Raw genomic sequence first — 26589 nt, 5'->3', positions numbered from 1 at the left:
CCAGGCAATTAGGGAATCATAGCAAGCACAATTCCCCCACAGCTAAAAACAAAGCTAAAAGAACAGACATAATTCTAGCTGATTTTTACGGCTATGTCAGGGACAACAGCTCCGTCAACCTCGCTTTGTATCATCACAGATTTAGGTATGTGCCTTCCTCCGATTTTCAGCTGCTACCAGGAATGCCTTCAGAACCTCATAGTAGCATGTATAGTAGACTTAGGCATGAGATGGATGCCAGTGCTAGAGACAACTGTCTCTCTCACTGACGGTTTACTCCCACTGACACTAACCTCCAGCCTATCAGTCTGCTGTCACCCAGACCAATCAGATTGAATTTACCTGATCCACGCCCCATCTAATAAAATTTTTAAGCAATCATCTCTCTCTCCACTGTCAGAACCTGTCATCTGATCTACCGCTGCACAGGCTTGCAACATTTTTAATAGTACACAGCCTCAAACCTTTAAAGTCACAGTCACAGAACACCCCTCCCTCAAAAAAAATAATAATAACATGAACATGAACATATATGCAGCGTTCCTCCACAGACTACATGGTGGCTTACTGGTGCATGATCTGTGCTTTTAGAAACTCTTGGATTCAGTATAATGACCAGCATGAGACAGAAGGAACAGTGTTTAATAGTCTTTTATTAACACAATGGCTTCCCACCACAGTTGCAATATTAGGCACCAGGCAAAAACATTCCTCTTCTCCCAGACCTTCGGCTAATTAAACAATCTATGGCTGTTTAAGGGACGTAGGTTAAACCACAGAGTCTAGGACTTGCCAATCAGAAGGTCGGCGGTTCGAATCCCCGTGACGGGGTGAGTTGCCGTTGCTCAGTCCCTGCTCCTGCCAACCTAGCAGTTCGAAAGCACATCAAAGTGCAAGTAGATAAATAGGTACCGCTCTGGCAGGAAGGTAAATGGTGTTTCTGTGTGCTGCTCTGGTCCGCCAGAAGCGGCTTAGTCATGCTGGCCACATGACCCAGAAGCTGTACGCCGGCTCCCTCGGCCAATAAAGGGAGATGAGCACCGCAACCCCAGAGTCGGCCACGACTGGACCTAATGGTCAGGGGTCCCTTTACCTATGGCTGTTTAAACTGTGCGGGGGCATTGCTTTTTTTGTTACTAGTTGTGTATTTTTTTGTTTGATATTGTAACGCTTCCTGTGATCCTTGGATGAAGAGTGGTATAGAAATGCATGATTCTGGCTTTGCAACTAGAATGAAAGATGTGCATACCTGGAAACTGAAGGCTAGCTCAGCTGTCATCTTACCCTGCCTCCCCTGCTCCCTTTTTTGGTACTTAAAGGCAGCACACAGGCATTCACAGGTGAGTGGGGCTGAGAGACTTCAAAGAAGTGTGACTGGCCCAAGGTCACCCAGCAGCTTCAGCTGCTGGGTGACCTTGGGCCAGTCACACTTCTTTGAAGTCTCTCAGCCCCACTCACCTCACAGAGTGTTTGTTGTGGGGGAGGAAGGAAAGGGAGAATGTTAGCCGCTTTGAGACTCCTGAAGGGGAGTGAAAGGCAGGATATCAAATCCAAACTCTTCTTCTTCTTCTTCATATGGTTATCCATTCGGTCATTGCCTAATTCATTTTTAAAATAATTGTTCAAAGTACAGAATTGATCCAGGCAAGGGTTTTTGGTGACATCATGGCTCTAGGAGCCAACCAGAACCAGGCATTTGTTTATTCAATTATTTAAATATATATATATATGCCACTGTTTAGCTAAGACGTTTCCAGAGTAGTTAGCAGTATTATAATTAAATATGATGTAATAAAATAAATTCAAACAAGACAGGAAACAACCAGACAAAACAATCACAGCAGAGATGGGGAGGAGGGGAACCTGGTAAACAAAAACAAAATGGTGGAAAGCCGAATCAATCAATTAAAATCATCTAACTGACACGCTAAAATGCTGTACTTTGCCTACTCTATGCATACCGTATTGGAAGCTTAAGTCAATCTGAATTAACTTTGTCTCTATGAACTTAAGGGGACCCACTTGCAACTGAGATAACGCCTGTCTTCAAAATCCTTCAATTGGTTCCATTTCTTGGTCACAATAGTGAGTGACTGAACACACAACAAAAAAGGCAGAGATCATTCTCTCATACCAACGTGCCTCCCTTGATTCAGTGCTTCCTTTCCTACCTCAGCAACCTGGCATCTGACTCCAGACACTGTCTTAGTTCCTGGCAGGCCCAAAAAGGATGCTTTCCCTGTAAGTTAAGATCTAATTTAGTCTCTTTGGAGATGTTACATGGCCATTTAATGATGCAGAGGAGGGAAACAGAAATACTAACAAGATATTCATTTCCTCTGTTTTTTTTCTGATCTAATCTAGCCGTCAGGAAATATGGAAAATCATGGTAATGTGTGGGTTTTGCTGTTTGTATTCCAAGCATCACATGCTTCTCAGCTTTGGTTTTTAGCATGGTGCAGATGAGGTAACCCACACAATAACAACCATCGGATACAGCCCTATATTTCTTACCATGCAGATTGATTTGTCTGTTATTGAGCGAACTCAGGATCCATTGACCGTGGTAGGAATGGAACATACAGCCTTTGATATGGATCTTTAATTCCTCTTATGCTCTTTATCAAGGGTAGCCTATGTAAATTGCCTCTTGAATATGCTGGGTTTAGGCTGCTAAGGGCTATGTAGATCATTATTTCCACTTTGGAATCAATCCAGAATGCAACAGGGAACCAAGGCAGCCACTGAAATGACGCTTTCCCAACTAGGCTCGTAGTAAAAATTTGAGTAAGACTTCATTGGAGAAAAATGTTACAGTAGAAGGAGTCCCAGGACTGCCCATTCTTGTATGGAGAAACATAAATTAAGGAAAAGAAAGGGGCAAACTTGCTGCAACAAAAATGGAGAGAGGAGATAGACCCTAGACATTTAGAGGCACTCTCTGATATCTCCCAAGCTTCATCACTGAAAGGGGGGGGGGGGCTTACATTTTATTTGGGCTAAAATTCAGTGGCAGGAAGGGAGTAACTTCTTGTTTTGTATTTTTAAAAGCTTATTCTCCACAGAGCAAGGGAGAAGAACAAAAATAAGCAGGCTTATGTGCTCTGATTCCTTCACTGGATCAAGACCCATGGTCTCAGATGGGTAGATCCAGTTGCTCCACTTGCATGGTGCAAGTTGCATTCCAAGGGAAAGGGATCTAATGTGATCTCCATCCAGTCTCAGAGATTTGCATGTGCCAGTTCAGAACCGTCTGCAGTATAGTCAACACATCTGATAAGTATGGCCTCATCAACACGTGAACAGTATATTTGATGGTGGCCTCACAAGACTGAACGGACCTAGGAGAAGTTTTCACCAGAACACTTCACAATCTAGTTTTCTCTAAAGATCTGTAATTTCTTAGGTGATAAAATGTCTGAAGTTTGTCAGGCTCAAGAGAGCTCAAAGGGGCTGAGTTTAGGCCCATTGCAACCCTCTAATCAGTGTTTTCAAATGACTATTTCCTAATAAATTTAAAGTTGTGGGGTTGTTTTAAAGATGGAGATAATCTCCTCGAGATATAAGTATGTTACTTCAGTGGTCCATTCGCATCTGTTTAAGTTATCAAGTCCTCATGTTTTTATTTCTAAGTCCATTTTTTGCCCATATGTCCACCCACCCATCCCATTCATGAAGAGCTCGGAGTTGTGGATTTGGCAAATCCAACAGCCAGTTCTGTTGTTCTAATTCATAAGGATGCCGATGGGCCTATGGGATATGGCCAGCAATCTGAAGAAAAACCACAGGAGGGTTTTCCTCTTTGGTTGTCCTCTTTGGTTGATTTATGGCAACCTGTCATGATTATGATACATACACAGAATGACTGTGATATATACCAGAGTCAAGTGATGCTTCCAGAAGCGAAGAAAAAATGTTTGAAAGAAGGGTTTTGTCAGTGTTTGGCCAGAAGGCAAAGGATTGGTTAAATCATAACTTGAATCACACAGGCCCAGTGTCAACTGTAAACTGGAATGCTAGTGTTTCCACCCAATCTCCTTCCCTTGAGGTCCCCCTATTCCTCCCCCAAATGCACTCTGGAGGGTCAGTAGAACCCCCAGAACAGCATGTGGGGCAGTGGAAAGAGAGGGGAGATTGGTCTGTTGGGCAAGCAAAAATACTTGTGCTAATGAAAGAATCAGAAGAGTGCAATGTTGAATTCCGCCCACAGTGTTTATTTTTGTCACCAGCTAGTTCCTTATTTCAATGGAGCACTGATTCCAACTCATCTCTGGTCAGCCACATAGGCCAAGTTCACAGGCACTGAAATCCTACCACATGCAGACAGTTGTGTAAAGAAAGTAACATCAAATCTGATGGACCATACAGCTTTCTACTAATGATTTGTGTAAGAGTTGCCATTTAAAAATGTGCCTGAAAAGAAGCTTTTCATGGTCAGCGGCATCTATAGAGGGGAGCCTGGTCAATTTTTGAGAAGAGAAGAGTTTTGAAATGAATTAGGGCAGTGGCAGCGTAAATAGTTTGATGAAATCAAAATAAAACTGTCTGCTTAGAGCAACTTGTCAAAAGGCACAAATATAGGAGTGCAGAAAGCCAGCCCTGCCAGGTAGCTTGCTACAGATGACATCACAAGAAGGAAGGGAATAGGTGAAGGCAGAGGCTGGCATCTGAATGGCACAGGAAGACATTTTAAACTACTGGTGCTAATGAGGGCTCATTGCTGGGTTCTGTGTTGTGTATCAAAGGACCTTGGAGAAGCATTATGTTGAGCAACATGGGCAAATAAGAGGAGATGTGGAGATCATTCAAGGTGGAGAGTTATGAGTGTAAGATATCTTTTATTGAGCCACATTATCAAAGCACTCAACATGCTGGACATCAGAACTCATTGGACGGCAGCTAAATCAAACATTTGCACGATAAAACAAACTGGGACGTTATTGATAAACAGATGCCAACTCAGTCCAAAGAGGTGTGCTCTGGTGGATGATCACTCCTCAAGATGGGAGTCTCCCTAAGCTCACCCAGTGTCCAGCAAAATAAATTCAAACAAGAATTTCCCTGATAAATAAGAAGTGACTATGACTAAAAGCATTCTTCCACATTTGTCCTTAATGATGACATAGTTAGATTCAGTAGTCTGTTTAGAACAATGTCATATATTTTCCACCTTCAAAGGAAGCTCTATTATTAATTGAAGAGCTTAGGGTAATAAAAGCACAGAGATACAAAACATAGCTGGATATAATTCATGTGGGAAAAAAGAGATGCAGAGACCAATTCCCCAAGAGTTAAAACACTTTCTGTTGTAGGGGTCATTGTACATACCGGTATTATGCTTTAGTTGCTTTACATTACCTGTTTTAGACCAAAAAAAAGATGGGATGCAAAACTATACAAAACAAAATACTCAGGAGCACAAACAAACTTACACTGAGGACCTGTCACAACCGTTGCACTTGGAACAAAGGGAGCAAACTCAATGGAATTAATTGTCCTAAATTATTCTTGCGCATTACTTTTAATGGGTCTGCTGTGAGTAGGACTAATGTTGCATACAATCCACAGGAAGCTATCTTCCGCCAAATCAATCTGGTATAAGTTTAGTACTGTCTACTCTAGCTTAGAGTGGCTGTCCAGGGTCAGACATCAGATACACACCATAAACTTAAAGTACACCCAAAGCACATTTAAAGGAGATTATTTGCCCCAAAGAATCCTGGAAACTGTAGTCTACCCCACACAGAGCTACAATTCCCCTGCATTCTTAACGAACTACAGTTCCCAATATTATTTAAGGGGAAGCTATGTACTTTAAATGTATGTTGGATGTGCTTTAAAAGCATGGTGTGGATCTCCCCTCCGGCTAAGGTCTTCCTCATCACTTTCTACCCAATCCTTCTAATGGAGATACCAGGGAATGAACCTGGGATTTTCTGCAGGCAAGGCATCTTCTCTACCTCCCATATACCTGTAAAAGTCTCTGCATTTACATATTAAGCACAGGGATAAACTACTCTCTGTTTTATACTAGTTTTAACTGTCAATAATAATAATAATTTATTATTTATACCCTGCCCATCTGACTGGGTTTCCCCAGCCACTCTGGGCGGCTTCCAACTGAATATTAAAAATAATACAACATCAGACATTAAAAACTTCCCTAAACAGGGCCACCTTCAGTTGTCTTTTAAAAGTAAAATAGTTGTTTATTGCCTTGACATCTGTTGGGAGGGCATTCCATAGGGCAGGCGCCACTACTGAGAAGTCTCTCTGCCTGGTTCCCTGTAACCTCACTTCTCACCATGAGGGAACCACCAGAAGGCCCTCGGAACTGGACCTCAGTGTCCGGGCTGAACGATGGGGGTTGGAGGCGCTCCTTCAGGTATACTGGACCGAAGCCGTTTAGGGCTTTAAAGGTCAGCACCAACACTTTGAATTGTGCTCAGAAATGTACTGGGAGCCAATGGTTTTCTTAAAAGGATTCCAAGGACTGTAGTTTGTTTTGCCAAGAATGGCGTGTTAGAGATCCCTAACAACATCCCACCACTTCTAAACTTCACTTCACAGGGTTTCCGAAGAAGAAGAAAATGACCAGATTAAGTGTTTAGTGTAGATTTGTCTCTTGTATTTTTCACACGTTGTTCTTTAAAGAAGAAATACATTAAGCCACTTTGAACATTCCAGTTTTAGTGGAGACACCATGCAGCTCATGTAGCTCTATGGTGTGCATGCCCTAAAACTGTACAGTGGGAATCAGCACTGTGTCTGCCTTCACCCCTACTGCTTACTGCTCTGCTTGCTATATGGTAAATGGAAGCAAATAATGCAGATATTGACCAATTAATCCTTGCAAATCACTTTCCAAAGATAAAAGGATCACATAAATGCTAAGCATTATGAACTAAGACAGGGCTAATGCTGGGATTGAAAATGTCAATTTTCATCATCTGTATCCTAGGTAATCCTGGGATTTATAACACAGATGTGTGAGGTCTGGTTGTTGTTGTTTTTTTAAAAAAGAGGAACATAATTGAGGGGAAATAGAGATGGAATAAAGTAAGTTCCTTTCCACTGGTTCACAAGAAAATGAGAGAGAGAGAGAGACAGAGAGAGAGAGAGAGCGCACAAAGCCATTGCAATTTGTCTCACTTTGTAAAACCACTAGTTTTATTAGTAGCTATGGGATGTCTTCTAGATGTAAGGAAGAGCCTGAGTTATGAATGATCTCTTGCTCTTAGCTCCAGTGAAGGGAGAAATCAGCAGCACCAGAGAAAGTAAGATAACCAAATAGGGGAAAGTTAGGATGAAATTGGACAACATTTAAATGCATGTAACAGACCAAAGAACTTTTTTAAAAAAATAAAAAAGAGAGAGAAACTGAGGTGGCAGGGCAGGAATGGGGAAGTGATGAGTGTTTGGCCCATTTTCCACCCACTGCTCCTCTGCTCCAGATCCGTTGTCGGGTTCCAAACACATCTTGGCAAGCACACATTTAGGAGAATAATAGGAAGAGAGAGGAGGAGGAGGAGGAGGAGGAGGAGGAAGAGGAGGAGGAAGTGTGGCGATTCCACTGCAAAAGCATGCAGTTAGCCCAGGAGGCTGGAGAAAATGCTAGTTCGAAAGGCGTTTATACACATCTTGCTGTTAATCGTTCATTTGGCCCACACATTTTGTCCAACACTTTTCAATGTGTTTCCCTGTCACTTTCCTAACTGCAAAACGTCCAGTGGGGTCTTTGTTGTTGTTGTTTCAAGTGGTTTGGTGGTGCTGGGGTGACAGCTTGCTTTAAATCACTTTAATTTCACAAAACTAGAATTACAGTACACGCCTGAATCCCCCTGCAAATTAGTAACACTCTGGAGGCACTCTGTCTTTTTGGGTAACAGGGGTCACAAACATACAGTGGTGCCCCGCAAGACGAATGCCTCGCAAGACGAAAAACTCGCTAGACGAAAGGGTTTTGCGTTTTTTGAGCTGCTTCGCAAGACAAATTTCCCTATGGGATTGCTTCGCAAGACTAAAACGTCTTGCAAGTTTGTTTCCTTTTTCTTAACACCGTTAATACAGTTGCGACTTGACTTCGAGGAGCAACTCATAGAACGCAGTGTGGTAGCCTTTTTTGAGGATTTGAAGACTTTGGTGATTTTTGAAGCTTTTCCAAAACTTTCCTGACACCGTGCTTCGCAAGACGAAAAATTCGCTAGACGAAAAAACTCACGGAACGAATTAATTTCGTCTTGCGAGGCACCACTGTACTTGACCTATACATACTGAGCTATACCATTCAGATTGCAGGTGGGAGGAGCTCACCAGGTTGAATGTTCCTCCATACTAAGACCATAAATAAAGTTTATGTAAGCTTCTCTGGACATATTTATACTGAAGGACAATGTACATCTGCATAAAATATATGTATGTCAGGGTGAAGCCAGGTAAAAACACAATCTAAAAAGCTAAAAGATTCACACAGATAAAAAAAGAACTTCACCTGGCACTGGGTGGTGGGGGAGAGAAAGAATCCATGCCAGATGATCACTCCTGAAAAAAGTATTCCAAAGTTGGGGAGCCATAACTGAGAAAGCACAAAACCATGAAAAGGAGGAGAAGGTTGGAATAAATAAAAAGAGAAAAAAAATCTTAAATGTTTCATTTGGCAAAGGAGGAAGCCAATAAGGAGAATTGCCTCATGAGTTCCCAGAGCCCTGGGTCTGAGGTTTTTCACCACTGGTGTTTAGGACTGCAGCTTTAGTTATTTCAGTGCTTTTTGTATAATAAATACAGTTATTATTAAATCTATGCTTTCAGGCATTAATCTGCATCAGAATTTGCATTTGAAGAGTGTTTTCTGGAGGCATATCTCGAATTAATCCCCATTGTCCTACAGGACTCAAATTATGCCAAAGCTATGCTCAATAAATACATAAATACATTCTGGCATCCATGACTTACCTGGTGAGATTCTGAAGGAGCTGCTGTTGGAACGTTTAATGGATGAAAATTCAGATATAGGAACTTATTTCAGAATAAAAGTGGTTTTAGATACAAACTGAGGCTGATTTACATGAGATTATTCAGCATTGTTGAAAGAATGCTAACAAATTTACCCCCACACAGCAATTCAAATGCATGCAGTGCTTTCCATAACTCAAAAAACTGTATCGGGTACAAAGATAGAGGTAAAAACAGACATGATATACGGTATAAAGTGATCGCAACAGTAAGGCTCTGTACAAAACAAACATTTAAAGCACATCCCACCTCCACCCTCCAAATAATCCTGGGAATTATAGTTCACTCCTATCAGATCTACAATTCCCAGCACCCTTAACAAACTACATTTCCCAGGACACTTTGTGGGAGGATGTGCTTTAAATATGTGTTGTATGTGCATTTTAAGAGCCTTGCATTGCAACTTGCATTACAAATGTAATATGGATCTGTTCCTAGTCTTACATCTTCCCTTGTTGGTTATATGGGATGTCTCTTTCTCTCTCTTTTTTTAACAATGCAGCATATGTGGGTTTATATGTTCATTCTTCACCTTACCTCTTCCCCCCCCCCAAAAAAAAACCTATAATGCAAATCAGATTATATGAGAAGTGGGTTGGAGATGTGGCGGACAGTAGCCAGTAGGAACTACACAGCTGCACCACGCTGAAACCTTGCAGAACCATTTTTGTTTGTTTACAAGAGCTTGTCCCAAAGCAAGGGGAAATGTACATTTTCTTAGGAAACACCATCATTGTGTCTGTGTTCCCTCAGAAGTTTATTTGTCATGCCAAACCAGCTAGAACTAGATATGAGTGCTGATGAAGTCAGTCCATTACATTTCCTGTTCCCCATCCCACTTATAGCCCAGCTTCGTGACATCATTATGGATTTATTTTTCAGACAGCCTGAATACAATCTCCTGTTTGCAAGGAGAATGACAAAGGCTACAGATCTCCCCCAAGGCTAAGATCCACATTTTTCAGTGACTCCTTGACAACAGAAATAATTGCTTTTCATTTTAGGAGCATATGGTGGGATGGAGGCACAGCTGGTTCACTTGCCATTTCCAAGTTTTGGGGAAAGGAGGAGGTGGAGAAGTAATATTCCATTCCTATTATTTGTCATGATCCCAGCCTCCAGCAGGGATCTGAACCCAGACTCTAAGCTTGAGAGACGGTGCATGACTATGGTCTTGTAAGTTCACCTGCAGGGAGGCCTAGCACTACTAACAATAGTACCCAGTGCTTTTTTGGTGAGGGAGTTTAAAAAATGAGGTTCCATTACCCAAATACTGATAAAAGTCCTGTGGGTGCCAGCACAAAATGGCTGCCAAAGGCAGCAAAAAGAAGTGTCGGTACCAGTGAATACTGTCACAAAATAAGCAATGCGAGTATTCAGAAAATACCAGTCAGTACTGATTAAAGACCTAGTAACAGAGACCTTCTTTGTAGTTGCCTGAATCCCTTGAGGAACAGTACATCATATATCCAAAGCTTCATTATCTCCCTGCTTTCTTACCACAAATGCCAATGGATCGATCAAGATTCTACAGGACAGTAACAAGTGGGGGCCCCTCAGACTGCCACTGCTTTCAGGTGGGATTCAATCACACCCTACCAAAATCAGTTAAAGCTGGCATGGAGCTCTTGGGAGGGGCGGTGTGTCTCATGTAGGCACCAATCAGCTGTGCAGCAGATGCATGAATGAGGAAAGCCAAGCATGAATGACCACCTCTCAGCATCTGTGTGATGGGCTATTTGCTTAAAACAACAATAACATTCATCAATTTTGGGAGCAGCTAGAAAGCGAAGTTCTTGCCACGCTTACTGAAAAGTTTTGACCACCTTGTATTTTGTTTTTGAATTACATTTTTAAAGGGTGCAGAATTTTGCTTTAAAAATCCGCACTGTCATTCAAAGTAATGGAGTTACCAGTTTACTTGTATGGAAAGGAAACAAACTGGACTAAGACAATTCCATTAATCTTCTAAAGAGGGAACATATTAAAAGAGATTGGAAAATTTTAGTTCTGGAGACCTTGACAACACCATCCTAAAACCATCCAAGAGCCTTGCAAGGGATGCTTGCCTATTCACCCTTCCTTGCAAAGTGAGACAAGAGAGTTTTTAAAAAAGAAAAAGTCAAGGGAGTCGTTATTCCTCATCCACCTTCCCTTCTGGTCTTGCTTTTAATAGTAGCCTGACACAAATAAATTAAGCATGTTAATGTTTTCCTGACATGGGGATAAAGGGATGAGAAAAATTTCACCTGCTGAGTTTTTCAGACCAGGCAGGAAGAGGATTAAAAACAAAAATAGCCACACACTTGATGTCACTGGGATCAGTTGTGACCAAGAGGCAGAGGGGATAAATGGGCTGAAATGTGATCCTGCCTGATCCCTAGAAGTATTGGACATGTCTTTTATGGCCTCTTTTCTCATCGGCTACTGGATTCTTCTACTGAAGTTACCAGCATACATTCATGTATGGCTTATTTCACTGAAGGCAATGCTATGCTTGACTTTATAAAAAAAAGTTGGAGAGTTCATTTTAAAGTTTCTACTAACCATTTTTGTAATACTTCTACAGATTTTTTTTTTGTGTGTGTGTGTGTGTGTGAGAGAGAGAGAGAGAGAGAGAGAGAGAGAGAGAGAAAGAAACATACCCTATGTTTTGACAATAAATGTGAGTCTGTTTGTGCACAGGATTCATGTATGTTCAAACACACATTTATATACAAGGGACATCAGAATGTACATGCATTTGATTTATTTCATAAAATTTATATAGCACTTGGTTGTGGGGGGGGGGACCCTCAAAGTAGTTTAGGTATGCAAGTATGCATGTATATGTGTATATGGTCAGTAGGAAAGTAAAAGAATTATCATCTCCCTTCTTCCAAAGGGCTGCCTCCAAAAGCTTCCTGAATCCAAGACCCAGCCAGTCAGATTCTCACTGACCTCACCATGATTCCTGCTTAGCAGAGGACATTTCCTTACCTGGATTTTCTGAAGAAGTTGTGTTCATCAGGCCTCTGAATATTGCCTTGATTTCTAGTTCCTTCTTGGAGACCAGGGGGTGGACTTTGCACTGCCTGCAGCACATCTTGAAGAGGTTGCAAAGCCTTTTCAACCTAGGACTGAATGGAAAGAAAGTGAGAAACTGGCTTGTAGTGTCTGCACTGAACTTTGGGGGCCTTGACACCTCCAGGATATGCTGTCATCTTGTGGACAGAAATAGGACCCAACAGGAAGATTTCGCAAAAGCCCCTCTGAAACACTGAGGATCACCTTTCTGTAATTACACCCACAAAGGAAACAGGCAATCCACTTTTTCTGAAGCATTTAAAATAGTCCTAACTAATGGTATTAATGCCATTCACTTTTATAGCTCCTGGTGGGTTGCGCTGCTTTACTTTTTGTTTCTGAAAAAAATCTAGACCGCCCTTCATTCAGTGGATTCTAGTACAGTACAGTTTCCAAGTATAACAATACAATATATCACATCTTCTTCTCCAGCTGTTCACTGTATATGCTCCAAAAACCTTGCACCTAACTGCGTACTCCTCCCTCTACTAAGACATACAGAGTAGTTTCTGCTGACCCAATGAAGAAGCAAGAATCTCAAAAGCGAAGGACTAGACCAGGGTAGGCAATCTTAGGCCCATGGGCCACAAGCAGCCCACAGGGGACTCGCTTGCGCTGCACCGGAAACCGCATCTATGCAGAGACACGCGATCTGGCCCACGGGGGAATCTCTGCTGGAGTGAACTGGCCCAGGCGAGGTAAACCTTGCCGACCCCTGGGCTAGACGCTTTACTCAACCATTTAGATACAATTTAGAATACATCATCTATGGCAGACCAGCCAGCCAGGCACTCTGTTTAAACTGGGCCTGTTTCTCATGACATACATCATCATGATGTTTTGGGTTTGTGGGGGGCCAGATTCCCCTAAATTCCTGGGTGCCAAATCCTCCCCGTAATTCCTGGATTTAGTAACTGTTAGACTTAATCAAGGTTTGGTTGAACTTTGCCCAACACAGAACTCTCTAGATTTGATTATCCTAATGAGCCCAGCCAGCTCAGCAGAATTAGCTGGATGGGTCATTAGCAGGGGGGACAAAGACCAGTGATGGCCCATCAAGGAAAGCATCAGAGGGCAAGACTGCTAGGCAAAGGAGAGTGTGGTCCCTTCTTTGTTGGGTGCTAGTGAACAAAGGCAAAGGCCAGCTTTAGAGTTTCAACTTTGAATGATGTGGGCTGGGGGAAGGTTCTTGGAGTTGGAGAGCTCCGTGTGAGCTGGAGATGACAAGAACTGGAAATAAGAAACACAGAGGATGGCTTTCTGTTGTCTTTTGAACCCAGTGCTGCCCTTAAGGGGGAAGCCAGACCCTCATAGGACGTGAATGCTCTGCAATCACTCCACCTAGCTGCAGGTTGTATATATGTGTAAATAAAACCATATATAGTGGTAAAGGTAAAGGTAAAGGTACCCCTGCCCGAACGGGCCAGTCTTGACAGACTCTGGGGTTTGTGCGCCCATCTCACTCAAGAGGCCGGGGGCCAGCGCTGTCCGCAGACACTTCCGGGTCACGTGGCCAGCGTGACAAAGCTGCATCTGGCGAGCCAGCGCAGCACACGGAACGCCGTTTCGAACTGCCGACCTTTCGATCAGCAAGCCCTAGGCGCTGAGGCTTTAACCCACAGCGCCACCCGCGTCCCATATATAGTGGTACCTCGGGTTAAGTACTTAATTCGTTCTGGAGGTCCGTTCTTAACCTGAAACTGTTCTTAACCTGAAGCACCACTTTAACTAATGGGGCCTCCTGCTGCTGCTGCGCCGCTGGAGCCCGATTTCTGTTCTTATCCTGAAGCAAAGTTCTTAACCTGGAGCACTATTTCTGGGTTAGCGGAGTCTGTAACCTGTATCATTAAAACAACCTCTGCTGTACCTCATTGTCCCAAAAGGAAATACAGACCCTGGAAATCACACCTGCAACCCCTGGAATCTCACACCACTTCTGGAAATTGGGGTGGCATGTAACAATATGAATACTAGAACACGGACCTGACCTCCATTGCCTTTTGGCTCATAAATGTATGTGATATTGTGGCTCCTGGTTAAAAAAGAAATAAAAGCATTGAGGATTGAGGAATGTAGGAGATTTGCATCTCCAGATATTAGGAGGCTTTTGGGCAAGATGCCTCCTCCTGTCACCACCCACTCTGGGCCCAATTCTCAGTTCTGCCTGGGGGTGTGGAAGGGAAGTGATTAAGCAGCTGCTGTTGCTCCCTCTAGACCAGAGGAAGAGAGAGCAGGCAAGCAGACAGCAGTGGGGACAGGAGAAACATCTGGATTAGGGTGCTCTAATGCTTACGGTAACCATGGTCCCAAGAATCCCAGCCTCTGGTTCAGGGTAGCCAAAGTTGCCATCCTTTGCACACCAACCTGGGAGTAAGTGTCAATGAAATCAGTGGGACTTAACTTCTCAGTAGATGTGCATTGGATCTCTCTTCTAAATGTCCTCTTTAACAAGACAAGCAGCACAGAAAGAGGCATGTGTGTGCCTGTGTTAAATATAAAATATTTTGTTGAGCTGAAATGATACGGCATAAAACCGTTCCAAGCTCCATGTGTAGGAGGGTTACTGGAATCCAAAAACTAGCAGATGCCTCGGGCTTTGAGTGAAGGCAGACGTCTCGTCCGGAACTCAGCCCAGGTTTGTGGCTTTATTCCAAATCCAGGCCCTCGTGCAGCCAAGTCTCAAAGGAAGAGACAGGGTCTGTAGCATGGAAAATCTAAGTTAAAAGGTAATAAGACATGGATTATGAGTCGAGGAGTACAAAAGGTGCAAAGTAAGTGTGTGTGTGTGTGTTAGGGGTCATGTAAGTTGACTGGTTGACAACACACATCCCAACCAATATACATAATTTCCAGGTTGTTCACAAGTGCACTGTGTGATGGTTTAAATAGTAAAGTCTGAACATAGACGATTTGTAGATTCTGATTGACAGTGGCTCTCCAGGGTCTCAGGCAGGATCTTTCTCATCACCTCCTACTTGATCCTTAAAAAGAAGCAGCAGCAGTACCTGTGCGGTCCTTATTTAACTGGAGATGCCAGCTGAACATGGGTTCTTATGCAGGCAAAGCATGGGCTCTGCCATTGAACATAGTCTCCTCCTCAACCTGTTATGCTAATAATTACAGATGGATGGATGTAGAAAGCTTGCTGATCTTGATAGTACGGCATGTGGAAAACAAAGCAATGAGCTCTTTATGGCAACTAGATCCATGTTTTCACTAAGTGCATTAGTAGTAATAAGCGTCAGACTTGCTACAGAGGCACCAACAGTGGCTGGGAGCTGAGGGCCACCAGTATGCGTCCCTTCATTTTAAAAGGTCATTTTTAAAATGCATTTCTCCTTGGGAAAACACAAAAGATGGGTAATATGCCAGCCCTCAACATACCCACAAGATTGAGGGCAAGAGTTAGCTTCTTAGAATGTGCCTTCAGGTGATTTCAGTGCCTGTGAGTGAATACCTAATGAACCCGTAAAAATAATAGCTTGTCGTCTGCACCAAAGCACTGGCTCCAGTCCACTGCATTTCATTTCATGGATTAACTAAGCAGGTCCTTTGAAAGAGAAATATATTGTTTTATTATTGCTTTGTATCATTGCTAAGTAAGTTCTCCTTGTACCTTCCTCTGAATCATTTCACAATAAGAACCACTGAAGTCACTGCACTGGAAGAATAAGTATCATATTTAATTGCTCCTAGTTCAGGAACAGACTAAAAGGTGATCAATGAAAACTGGCACCCAGGAAAACTAGCACCCCTTTAAATCAGGGGTGGGGAACAATCAGGCCAGCAGGCCAATCCATCCCGCTCGCTGTCTTGGCTTGTGCCATAGCCGCGTGCAACCCCTCCTGCCCACCTGCCAAATTTGGCCTGCAGTGCCAATCCTGATAAGGATCTGTCCTGTGGCACCAAAAAGGCTCTCCACTCCTTGCTTTAAAGCTACATCTGATCTAGTTTACCACGCCTGTTTTCAACTGTTCTTTTGTTAAAGAAATCCTAGGAAAACATATTTGTCTAACAATATATAACACCTGGATCTAATTCCCCATCTTTGTCTATCTGGTCAAGTCCAACTTCACTGAAGCATTCTAAACCATCTTATCAATTAAGTGAGACAACAACTGAGTTCACCCTAAACTGCACTCTGCAAATTTGCCTCCTCTGCAAAATGTTTAGTAGCTCTTTGCTGCATAGTTCAGTGCCTGTGCTTCCAGCTCTGTTGGATACATTAGGCTGAATGAGGCACTGCCCCATCAACCTCAAGTCTACCCTCAGCCAGCCCCCACATGCACCCACAACTGTCTGTCAACTGCTTCTTTCTTAGACTCAGGTGGAATCTAGACACATTTAAAAAAAGGTGTGAAAATGCTTAATTTTTTTCCCCTTTTCGAAAAATATGTTGAATTTGCTCACCATCACCATCTAGTGTCACATTTGTGTAATGAACTTTACAACACACTTAAAACGTTATATTTGCAGCTGTATAGCTGAGTCCTCAGTATCCCCCTAGTAGATCTCAGCATTGCAGGGAGGAGGATGGGGTGACATGTTTACACTGGGATGTCTCTTCTCCCCAGAAAAGCAGAAGGAAAACAAAACATGAAGTTACCATCATGAAGGTTCAATACCAATTCTTGTTTGTCTGATAGGAACAGCTCAGATTAGCTACTGAATAGGGACTCTTCCCTCCCCGTCACAGTCCATGCTATTAGATATGCCAATGACTTTGCATCAGCTACTCACAGAACTGTTTTGCTGTAGTTCAGCAGTATTCCATTCATTTCCTGAAATGTAGTCACCCTATGTTGGGTGGAGATTGGATTGTATGGGAAATGTCACGCATTCTCATGCTGAAGCAGCAAAAACTCTTGCCTGACTTCCTCCTTTTGCTGACAGTCAGAAGCTCACATGACCAAGCTGGGGGCTTTCATGGCAGGATAGTGGAACTCTGTTCTGGATACTTCCCCATACATCTTTGTCTGTGGCTGGAATGACTAGTAAGAAAGTTTCATACCACTTTAGGTGTAAGGCGAAACATTCCTCTTTAACCAGGCCTTTGGCTGAGTGACTTCCAATGCCCTTTGAAAATGTATTGGGGAGGGGGCATTATTGGGTTGTTTTTGTTTTTATTATGTATTTTGTGTTTTTATACTGTGATTTTATGTTGTAACTGCCCTGAGACCTGTAGGTATAGGGCGGTATACAAATTTAATTAACAACAACAACAGCTATCATTATTATTATTATTATGTCACTATGCCTTATTTGCACTGTCAAATGTTCTGATACTAGCCAAAGTTATGGGTGGGGGGCGGCGGCTCAGGGTCACTCATCCCCAGAACATGATCCAGCTTTCACACACACACCAACCACACGTTTAACACATGTGAGAAGGAAGTCTACTAACACACCTACATAGAACTCCTCTACATAAGAGGAGAGACAATCATGATTTCTCCCTCTGTGGGAGGAAAAGAGGGTCAGTACATATGTTAAGGCCCCTTCTTGCACTTGCCAAATATGTGATCTGTTTGCATGGGGTAAGCTGGCATGCACGGCATAGATAACCCAAGCTGCCTCCTAATACATACTTTCAATACAGTAGTACCTCGGGTTACAAACACTTTGGGTTACAGACTCCGCTAACCCAGAAGTAGTACCTCGGGTTAAGAACTTTACCTCAGGATGAGAACAGAAATCGTGCGGCGGCGGTGTGGTGGCAGTGGAAGGGCCCATTAGCTAAAGTGGTATCTCAGGTTAAGAACAGTTTCAGGTTAAGAAAGGACCTACAGAACGAATTAAGTTCGTAACCAGAGGTACCACTGTATGTGAGGACATTTTTGTGAGCTGCCCTAGCATGCAACTAACCATGCAACAAAACCTAATGCTGCAAACCGCTCCTGTAGCTGCAGCCATAATTAAACTAATCAGCACAAACCATCCGTTGCCATCTCTGAGTCCCATCATCGTTTGCCACTTTGGGCATGGAACCTAAGATAAAGACAAAGTTGGGGATATTATTTCTGACAGTGAGCTCTCTGCCAAGGGAATTTAAATCCACTAAAATGAAATCAATCCACAAAACGAAACATAAAACTGATAAAGCAGCACCACTAGCCTTATGAATTGTCCTTAACACAGCTATATCTTTCCGAGTCCCATATGCAAGTTCAAGTGTAATGTTGTAAAAGTGGCTCCTAACTGAAGCTTAGAAGACATTTCTCTGATTTACAGGCATTCTATAAGCTCCTCATAATTCCTAAATGTATTGGAGAGAAAAAGCTGAGCCATGCATTATCAGAAAACACATATAGGGGCATGTTCTCTTAAAGCAGCGATGGGGAACATGTGGCCCTCCAGATGTTATTGGTCTTCAACTTCCATCAACCCCAGCAAGCATGGCCATGAGAGATCATGAAAGCTGTAACCCATGGGTAGGCAAACTAAGGCCCGGAGGTCGGATCCAGCTCAATCGCCTTCTAAATCCAGGCCGCGGACGATCCGGGAATCAATGTGCTTTTACATGAGTAGAATATGTCCTTTTATTTAAAATGCATCTCTGGGTTATTTGTGGGACATGGGAATTCGTTCATATTTCCCCCCCAAAAAAAAATATATATATATAGCTGGGCCCCCACATGGTCTGAGGGACAGTGGATCGGCCTCCTGCTGAAAAAGTTTGCTGACCCCTGCTGTAACCCAACATCTGGAAGTTTGCAATACCTAGCATTCCTTGGGTTTTCCAATAGGGGCCACAAGTTTCCCTCCTGCACCACTCCTGCTGCTGTGCCTTCATGGGGTTGCACCCCTCAGAGCACCCCAATATCTTGGCCCTCCCCCTTTTGGCAACCAGCAATGATTGGTGGCATGATGAAACCAGGACAGCAATGTCGCTCCTTCCTCCTTCTTGTTGTCTGACCACTCTGCCTTTTGACAGCCCCAGGTTGCTCTGACCTGACCCATAGTGATCCAAGGCCATCTCAGTCTGATTCAGCAGATTCTCAGATCCACCTTGATCAGCCTGATTTGGTTTAGAGTTCAGGCTTGGGCCAAATCTTGTGAACAGCTTGAATGTGAACTAAGCAAATCAGGTTGAATGCTTATCATCATATAAAGATGTTGTTGTTTTAAAAAAAAACACCTCATTAAACATCAGACATTTCTCAGAGAGAGAATTTTGGGAAACAGACTCAACAGCAAATTTTATTCTATTCTCAACACTTCCACCTCCCCTCAAATGTAATGAGTTGAAGATCCTATAAGAAGACACTAATTCATTAATTTTTCACTCTCTCCCTTACAATAAATGGATCACTCTTAAAAATTTCTTCTTCGATACTTGGTAGTCTTGTTTAAATCCTTTAGATTTCCCTCACTCCCCCTGCCTTAAGCTGACCACATTGCTGACTTCACAATTTAAAATAGATAATTGCATTGCTAAAAACTGTGCACTGGAATAAAAAAAAATGCTTCCATCCAATTTTTCTCATTAAATTCTACACACATTTTTCTATATTACTTTCTATTAAACTCTATGACTAATATCCGATCACAGCCATACCTGGAGGATTTTCATTAGGAGTGGTAATAGTCTGGCATTAAATAGATCATTAGCATAATGAATGAAACCAATGGAAGCCATGAAATGTAGCATCTAGTCTTTCGCTTCGTTCTCAAATCATGATTCTGTACTGGCACCTTATAGAATAACAGCAGTAAGTCTGAATTTTTATGACACACCAGATATAATAATCAGAGCAGCCACACCATAGACCTATAGAAATGGGTGAAGAATAGCTTTCCTTCCCTTTGCCCAGCCTCTTTGTGCACCCTTAGAAAGCCTCACTGGCAAAAAGGCACAACAAAAAAGTTAATGGGATCCAAGGATTCCTTTCTTCCAGTGGAAGGCACTTCCTGTGTTGAATGAAGACTCAAGGTAGTGTGACTGAGCACCAAATTGGAGATGGAAAGGAATTAATGGTATGCTACATTTCAGTACACCATCTGGGAGGTTTTTTGTTGTTGATTTTTAAATCATATTGAGAAGTGGTAAAGTACCATAGTTGAGAACAGAGGTTTTCTGGAAAACCACTGAGCATCAATGTTGTTGTCGTTTATTACATGTGTCCGTCATTTTATACAAAAGCAAAAGTTTCAAAGTGATTTAACAAGAAGTTGCTCCTGATTGGGCTAAATTTGAAGTATGCTTCCCTTAGCTTTTGAAATGTGGCTTACATTTAAAGATGATTTGACTCCCCCAGGCCATTTGTGACATCTGGGGTTTCAGGTAGGGAATCTGTCTCCCAGCCCTACCTTGGAGATGCTGGAGAATGAAACTGGGATCTTCTGCATGCAAGACAGAAGCTCTCCCATTGAGCGACTGCCCTTTCTTGGCCAAATGCAAGTCAGATAGCGAACTCCTGAGCGCAGTAAGGGGGCAGCCTTATCCACTTTTCTCCCTATAGAAGTGTTACTGAGGGTAAATGGGCATAAGACTGCGTCTGGTCTAATTGCTAGGCAACCTAGGACGACTGTCTAGGGCAGCTGCTTTTGTGCCGGAGCAGATTATAGGGAGCGATTCTTTCTAGCTTCAAGGAACAAAGGAAGGATTGGTGGTGGGTCTAGTATGGAGAACCTTGGGGGGGGGGTGGAACCAGACAACAAGCAAGTGATCACAACAGATGGAAGAAAGGGGAAACAGGCAAGGAAATAAGCAGGCATGATGCCTGAACTAAGAACTGGGTAAGTTAGTAGCTTGAGTTTGAGAGAATATAATGGCATAGCTATGAAACAGAGCGCAAATATGACGCCATCCAGGACTGGCAAGTCACAGGGATAGGGAGAGGTGGGACAAGGCACCACATTCAGACCCTCCAAGTGCCCCTGTTTTCCAGGGACACTCCCAGATTTACAGAAGCCATCCTGTTTCTGATTTGATCCTGGAATGTCCTGCTTTTCCTTAGGACGTCCTTATTTTCATTGGCGAAATGTTGGAGGGTACGGAGTTATGCAACCCCTGAGCCAAGGAGATACGTAACTCTACAACCTTTAGAAGACATCTGAAGCCTTGTACAGGGAAGGTTTTTTTTTTAAATGCTTATTGTTTTATTATGTTTTTATATATGTTGGAAGCTGCCCAGAGTGGCTGAGGCAACCCAGTCAGATGGGGGGGTATTATTATTATTATTATTATTATTATTATTATTATTGAACAGGACACCTCTATATTCATAAGAAAGAAGGGCCATGCTTTAGTATTTGTCTTGGATGCCTGAAGTCTTCAGGCTAGCCCCAGAGGGAGTCAATTCCTATGGCTTTAATTTCCATGAACAAGTGCTTTTTTTCCTTAAAAAATGTTTAGGGGTACTCTCATTTTAAAATCACCATTTTATAGTTCAAATCAGGGAAAATAAAAAATAAAATACTGACCAATCATTGTGCTAGATTCCAACTCCCACTTCACACATTAAATGCTCGCTTCCATCTGAGACTCAGGAAACACCGTGACAGGAAATGAGGCCGCCATCGGGGGTAGCAACGGAACTGACGATTCACCGTGCTAGAGAAGAAACTAAAAAAATGTTAAATTTTTAGTTTCTTCTCCCGTTAGATTCACAAAATGTTTAGGGGTACGCCTGCATCCCCCTGCCCAGAAAAAAGCACTGCCCATGATAATGTCCTTCTCATTTGTAAAGTGCTCTCTCAACACAGCCTTGTCCTCATGACACAGACAGCCCGCCATATGGAGGGAAAGTCACATGAAAGAGCTCAGCCTCCCTCACGATTACTGTTTTCATACTCTTAGCAACAAAATTGCCTGAGGGCCCGTTTACACACCATCCAGACGCAAGTGAAATAAAAGCACTAGCAGCTTGCCAATTGTTGTGAGCTGCGAGGACGATCTGTGGGCAAGATGTGAGGCCCCGTCTGCACTGTACCATTTAAAGCAGTATTATAACACTTTAAACAGCCGTGGTTTCCCTCAGATAATTCTGGGAACTGAGGTTTGTTAAGGTGCTGAGGACTACCAGAAGACACCTAATCTCCTCACAGAGCTACAGCTCAAAGAGTTCCCTGAGGGAAAAGGTTGATTGTAGCTCTGTGAAGGGAACATACCCTCACACTTTGAGGCAAGCCATGGCTGCTTAAGGTGACATGATGCTGCTTTATATGTGTAGCACAGATGGGGCCTGAGTTGATTTTTCTCATTGCCACAGAACCAGGGAGAAGCAGAAACGAGAAGCGTTTGCTTCTACTTTTGTGCAATGATACCTACAAATCATCCCTTGTGTAGAGATAGGAAAACCACCCACCCAAATGTTTGCGTAGTTCCCCCAAACAAGCTAAAGTTCATTTAAAAGCTAGGCACAGTTTTGTCTGTTCCTCTCAGGACTTAACGAGTGCAAACAAGATTTCCTTAGTACATTTATTTGTCTCTAGGCAGGTTTCTCAAGTCTCAGTGTTTTTCAGTGTATCCAGCCACCTATTAGGCAAAAGTTAAAACAAACAAAAAACCCTTCAGCTTTAAGAAGGGGGTTCAGGAAGCTGAGGGCTCAGCCCCCCCCCCACAGCACCCCTGCTTTCTGCTCTGCTTCTTGCTAGACCTTGGAGGAAAAGGGAAACATATTGTGCCTTATCCTATCACTTTGTTTGCAAACCAAAACATAGCACACAAATAGACAATGTGGTGTTGTTGGCCTGATTTTTAAAAAAATATCTCCCAAGTGGTGTACAAATGAACTTGAAGATAAAATACAGCTGAAATCCACAATCTGCTTAAAACAAAAAAAAACCCGCATGAAATCAAAATTGTTACATAATGAAAAACAAAGATTTAAATCAATAAAACGTTAAAACATATGTAACTTATAAATTCTAAATCTGAATAGGTTTGCTGAAACAAAAACGTTCTACGGAACATAGGGAGGGTGCCTGCCTACTGTCAATAGGCAGTGCTGCCACACTAAAAGATTGGCTCCTCATAAATGTGGAACAGATATTATGTGGCACCTGTAAAAATGCAAGTTCCTGACCAAAGCAAGTGAATACGCACATTTAGGACAATGTGATCTCTTAAGTAAATAGAAGTTAATTTAAAAATTAATTAAATGGAATGGGGGGGGGAGTAAACATAAGCAAGTAAAGAAGGAAAACGTACCTGTTTAACCACACAGGACTGGGGACATTCCATTGCTACTAACCACCAACAGACAAATATGCCACAAAAGAATCTATCCTTAACAAAAAACACTCTTTTTCCTCTGCCGCCTCGTATAAGTAATTTATATATATTCTATGAATTGAAAATTGAGAAGCTATATGTACTTTTGTTACCAAATAAAAACATTTTTTTAAAAAACAACAACACCCTAATTCATGTATTTCCAGAATGCGTGCTATAATGTAAATGAATGGTAAATGAAGTGAATGGTAAAGAAAAGCTACATTTCCAGTGAAACCCTTTTCAAATGTCTTGTTTGTAGTGCTTTTGCCTTCTTGTTCTAAGTGTGGTGCGCCACCTACTGTACAAACATAATATACACCTGCTTTCACACAGTCATTCTGAGTGTAACACCAACTACATGAGAATGTAAGAGCCCCATTTAATCAGGCCAGTGGCCTGTCTAGTCCAGAATCATTTTTTCACAGTGGCCAACCAGATGCCCATGGGGAAGTCTGCAAGCAGGTACATGAGTACAACAACACCCTCCCTTCCTGCAGTTTCCAGCACTTGGTATTCGGAACAGCAGCGTAGCATGGGTTGCCAGTGCCCGTGGCCATGTGGAGGGACGGGAAATGTATGGAGTACACATGCACATTCAACTGCCTAACAGCATCTGTGTCGCCTAGGAGATCACAGCTGCAGAGATAAGAAGAGTCGTTCCATTGTCTGGAGAGGCTGTTTTCTGGTTCACACAGCCTGGTTTTCAATGGAGCCCAGCAACGGAAGCGTGCAGCTGTGTTGAGGCAGGACTGGGTATTGAAATTTTGTGCCCCTTACAATTTTGTACCCGGGGCTGCACCACCACCACCACTGGTTCAGACGCATGCTGCCTCTGACCAAGGAGATGAACTGATGGCTTGCATGTATGGCTGTCAAATGCTTCTCTCTGCAGAGTAACACGGTCAGAACTTTTGTACCCTAAAATGTCAACTCAATCTTTTCAAAGGAGAGACTACACATATCCAGATGGGAGGCAGTGGAATTTAGCAGTGAGAGATCAAGCGGCGCCAGCTGCTTGTTAGTAGGCTGAATATCAAATATATCAATATCAAAGGTCTCTTGCACACCGGAACTTACGTACATGCTACAATCAGTGTAGGAGACACGCCTATCTGAATTCCCTATTGTACGCTATGTTTAAAGACACAGAAGGCCCTAGGGTCTAGAATTAGCAGCCACATACCCCCTTGACTCCTCCTAGCAAAATGTAGTCAAGCCTTTCCCTCAGACTTCTCTTTTCTTAGCATTACTCCACTGCCCACCTTTGCTTCAAAATTCCTGCCACTGAGTTTTCCAATGTCCAAGTTCTGTTATTCTCTGGCCTCCTTCTCCAAAGACCTTTCTGGTCCTCAGCCTCCTCTGTGCACAACCTTATTCTGTAGGGCCTGAATGAGGTAACAAAACTGACAGCTTTTTCTCCCCTCACAACAGCTGGGCTGCGAATATTTGTGTTGCCAGCACAGTTGTTTCCTGAGCTTCTGGCACATGTTCTACAACACTACTATAGGACGGGAGGGAGGGCTCACTGCCTTTAAGCACAATAAAAAATGAGATGAACAGCGAAACACGCACAAGGCAGGATGAGTCACAGAACAAAAAGAATAGAAGTTCCTCTATGAGCCCTCAATATTTCCTCCTTTAGAAAAGACGTTCTCTCTATGGCCTTTTGGGCTGAATAAGGCCTTGTGTGGATGCCAATTGTTTCGGCTACCAGTTGGCTACAGCCCCTTGCCTTGCATCCTGATTACTACGAAATTCTTGTCCCCAGCTGTGATCTGTAAAATGTACTGCTTTCTTTTCTGTGAGTTATTTATCACATGCTGTCACAAGAGAAGCTAGGGCAGGGAGGTTAGGGGGACGACGACAGGTCTCTTGTTAAGTGGCTACCTGACCTTGTCTCTTTGTTGTTTTTAAACTAGCACGCAAGTTTACCACCCTACTGTTCTTTAGTTGGCTGTCCTGCGGCTACTATCCTATTTGAATGACACTCAAGACCTACCAGGCAAAAGCTATTGTTGTGAAGCTGCCCTTATTCTACCGGCAGGTGGTGCTGCTGACATAACACCCTGGGTTATATATAGTGGACAGTACAGTGCAAAAATTTCCACGCCAGGCATGGAAAATAAAAAGGCAACATATATTTAGGTTCTAGCACCTGCTGGATGTAATTTTCATTTGGAGGGTAGCAGTTGGCTCCTGTGTTTAGAAAATAATTCATTCGATGTTAACAAAACAAGCAGCTCTATCCATAAGCCACTTAAATCAGCATAATTGACTGAGAGCAGATTTATGCCTATCTCAGGACGAACTTAGTGAATAAGGGCTTAAAAGAGGGGGTTGTCAATCTGCCCTGATGATAGAACTAACTGGCTTTCATTCTGCTGATTACCAACAGAAGCAATCCAATGCAATTTCATTAACTGCTTTCTCTCTGCTTTTTCAGCATATTAAGGGCCAGTTCACACATGCTTTCACATCTTTCATCTTCATTTTGCCAGGCTAAACATACCCAATTCCCTTAACTGTTGAGTTTCAATATCCACTATGCCTAATACTCTGTATTGAGAAGAAAACAGACCTTGCCATATTTCAGTCCTGGCAACCAACAGCAGAGGTGGAGGGAATTCATGGCTAACTGAGAATATTGGTCTTGCAGGCCGATTGATCCCTGCAGTTTCCAGGGCATTGGGATTCAATAAGCTATATGAGCAGAAGAGGTAAGCTGGGCACAAATTCCAAGAGGTCTGCCAAAATACTGAAGCCCCCTGTTTGACTATTACTGAATGAATTGCATGGAAATGTAGTATTAGACATACAAAGAGCAACACTAGTCTTGGAAACAATTTCTTTTGAACAGGAAAAAAACCACATTGTACTTGGGTGGGTGGGGTTTATACCTCTAGAACCCAGCATGTAGTCTAAGGACACCATCATACAGCAACCTCACTGAAGCTAAGCAGCTCTGGATCTGGCCAGTGCCTAGATAGATGACTGCATGAGAACTTTATTAGTCCAAAATGCTGCAGCTACATCATTTAGTGGAAAACTTGGGAGATGCAGATGTTACAGCTTTGCTGAGGGAACTGGACTGGTTACCAATCAACTACCAAGCCACGTTCCAGATGTTGTTAACATATAATGTTCTGAATGACTTGGGGCCATTTTACCAGAAAGACCACCTGTCTCTACGTATACCTGTAAGATCACTCAGATCATCTAGGGAAATTATATTTGTGGCACCTCACCCCACAGTATATCATAGGGCAGCGACACAAAAAGTGGCATTTTCT

The 26589-nt window shown here is 42.8% G+C and overlaps 2 protein-coding genes and 1 long non-coding RNA gene across 3 annotated transcripts in view; 1 reads left to right on the top strand and 2 right to left on the bottom strand.

Moving 5' to 3' along the window:
• Positions 1 to 12097, bottom strand: part of VAV3 (vav guanine nucleotide exchange factor 3) — a 218184-nt gene extending 206087 nt beyond the window's left edge. Inside the window, exon 1 of the mRNA XM_082227827.1 lies at positions 11992 to 12097. The gene's annotated coding sequence lies outside the window, so the exon portion shown is untranslated. The remainder of the gene's footprint in view (positions 1 to 11991) is intronic.
• Positions 1 to 13461, top strand: part of LOC309535216 — a 37596-nt gene extending 24135 nt beyond the window's left edge. Inside the window, exons 2-3 of the long non-coding RNA XR_014221126.1 lie at positions 11897 to 13096; positions 13282 to 13461. This is a non-coding gene — a long non-coding RNA (uncharacterized lncRNA). The remainder of the gene's footprint in view (positions 1 to 11896; positions 13097 to 13281) is intronic.
• FNDC7 (fibronectin type III domain containing 7) overlaps positions 1 to 26589 on the bottom strand; it is a 184844-nt gene that overhangs the window by 40545 nt on the left and 117710 nt on the right. The gene's annotated exons all lie outside the window — the stretch shown is intronic.

The sequence above is a fragment of the Podarcis vaucheri genome, assembly GCF_965113315.1.
Source record: "Podarcis vaucheri genome assembly, chromosome: 6".
NCBI lineage: Eukaryota > Metazoa > Chordata > Lepidosauria > Squamata > Lacertidae > Podarcis > Podarcis vaucheri.
The sequence above is the reverse complement of the archived record's forward strand: the minus strand, read 5'-3'. Positions and strand labels throughout refer to the sequence as shown.